We start from the raw sequence: 2,500 nt of genomic DNA, 5'->3' as shown, positions 1-2,500 counted from the left end.
CATGACCTGCTCAAGCCATCGTGCGCTGCCGAATTCGCATCTGCGTGTAGGCTGCCATTCCACGCGGCAGCCCCTGTTTTCGTCAGCGTGCCCCCCTGACGAATTTTCCTGCCTGGCCCAGTCCAGCGTCCAGCCCCTGTTCGTCGAAAAATCTGCGCTGCCGATTTTCCACGCGGCAGCCCCTCTTTTCGTCAGCGTGCCCCCCTGACGAATTTTCCTGCCTGGCCCGGCCAGTCCAGCCCCTGTTCGTCGAAAAATCTGCGCTGCCGATTTTCCACGCGGCAGCCCCTCTTTTCGTCAGCGTGCCCCCCTGACGAATTTTCCTGCCTGGCCCGGCCGGTCCAGCATCCAGCCCCTGTTCGTCGAAAAATCTGCGCTGCCGATTTTCCACGCGGCAGCCCCTGTTTTCCTCAGCGTGCCCCCCTGACGAATGTTCGTCGAAAAATCTGCGCTGCCGATTTTCCACGCGGCAGCCCCTCTTTTCGTCAGCGTGCCCCCCTGACGAATGTTCGTCGAAAAATCTGCGCTGCCGATTTTCCACGCGGCAGCCCCTCTTTTCGTCAGCGTGCCCCCTGACGAATTTTCCTGCCTGGCCCAGTCCAGCGTCCAGCCCCTGTTCGTCGAAAAATCTGCGCTGCCGATTTTCCACGCGGCAGCCCCTCTTTTCGTCAGCGTGCCCCCCTGACGAATTTTCCTGCCTGGCCCGGCCGGTCCAGCCCCTGTTCGTCGAAAAATCTGCGCTGCCGATTTTCCACTCCGCAGCCCCTGTTTTCGTCAGCGTGCCCCCCTGACGAATTTTCCTGCCTGGCCCGGCCAGTCCAGCGCCCAGCCCCTGTTCGTCGAAAAATCTGCGCTGCCGATTTTCCCCGACGAACCTGCAGCTGCACAAATCCGCGCTGCCACTGCCCCATTGTCTGGACCAACAGTCTTTTCCATCAAGCCCTGGACTATAAATCGTCCAGACTCATCGCCAGCACCCGCTGCCGATTCTGCCGACTTTGCCGATTTCGTCGGCGCTGCCGATTCCAACACTGCCCGCCGTGCCTGAACCAGCGCTGTTTCGTCAGCGTGTCCCCTTGACGAATTTCCCTGCCTGGCCTGGACAGTCCATCTTCCAGCCCATGTTCATCGAAAAATCTGCGCTGCCGATTTCCCCGACGAACCTGCAGCTGCACAAATCTGTGCTGCCGATTTCCCCCCCTGTCGGCATGGCTGCCGCTGCCCCGATGTCCAGACCAACAGTCTTTTTTGTCGACTTTGCCGATTTTGTCCGCGCTGCCGATTCCAACACTACCCCCTGCATCCAAACCAGCATTGTTTCGTCAGCTCTTCCCCTGACGATTTTAGCCCTGTAACAAACAGTAGGCCTCCAATCCCGCCAACGGGAGCCAAGTTGATAGGGAAGAGAATTGAATGACGCGCCTGGTCCTCGCACCCCGCCACCCGAGGGGCCTTTTTCCCGGCAGCCTCTGAAAAACTCTAGCTTTCACGGTCCTCGCCGCCCCTCACCACCATGGCAGGCCTCTAATCCCACCCATCAGCAGTTGTAGCCGATAGGGCAGTGATTTGAATGACGCGTCGCGGGCCTCCGGGTCATCTCACCCGGCCATTAATTGGAGCGTTTTTGGCTGGCCGAGGATGGGGGGATGGATCTCTTCTTCCGAAAAAGCAAACAGTACATCGGGAGTTATGTTGACGGGGCATGGAATTGAATGACCCGTCGCGGGCCGCCGGGTCATCTCACCCGGCCATCCCGGGGAGCGTTTTTCCCGGCAGCATCGGGGAAACTCTTGCTTTCACTGCCCGCTGCCCAAGTCCCCACTCGAATCGGCCCCCCGCGCCAACAAGCCAACGCTGCCGAATCGGCAGACACTGCTGCCGAATCTGCCGACACTGCCCCGCGGGCTGCCACTGCCCCAGTGTCTAAACCAGCGGTCTTTCTCATCGAGCCTTGGACTATCCAGTCCGTCCTGACTCATCGCCAGCACCTGCTGCCGATTCTGCCGACTTTGCCGATTTTCTCGGCGCTGCCGATTCCAACACTGCGCCCACCGTGTCTGAACCAGCGCTGTTTCGTCAGCGTGTCCCCTCGACGAATTTTCCTGCCTGGCCTGGACAGTCCACCGTCCAGCCCGTGTTCGTCGAAAAATCTGCGCTGCCGATTCTGCCGACTTTGCCGATTTCGTCGGCGCTGCCGATTCCAACACTGCCCGCCGTGCCTGAACCAGCGCTGTTTCGTCAGCGTGTCCCCTCGACAAATTTTCCTGCCTGGCCTGGACAGTCCATCGCCCAGCCCATGTTCGTCGCAAAATCTGCGCTGCCGATTTTCCCCGACGAACCTGCAGCCGCACAAATCTGCGCTGCCGAATCTGCCGACACTGTCCCGCGGGCTGCCACTGCCCCAGTGTCTAAACCAGCAGTCTTTCTCGTCGAGCCTTGGACTATCCAGCCCGTCCAGACCCATCGCCAGCACCCGCTGCCGATTCTGCCGACTTTGCCG

The sequence above is a fragment of the Populus nigra genome, chromosome 2, assembly GCF_951802175.1.
Source record: "Populus nigra chromosome 2, ddPopNigr1.1, whole genome shotgun sequence".
Lineage (NCBI taxonomy): Eukaryota > Viridiplantae > Streptophyta > Magnoliopsida > Malpighiales > Salicaceae > Populus > Populus nigra.
This window is presented reverse-complemented; position numbering follows the sequence as displayed.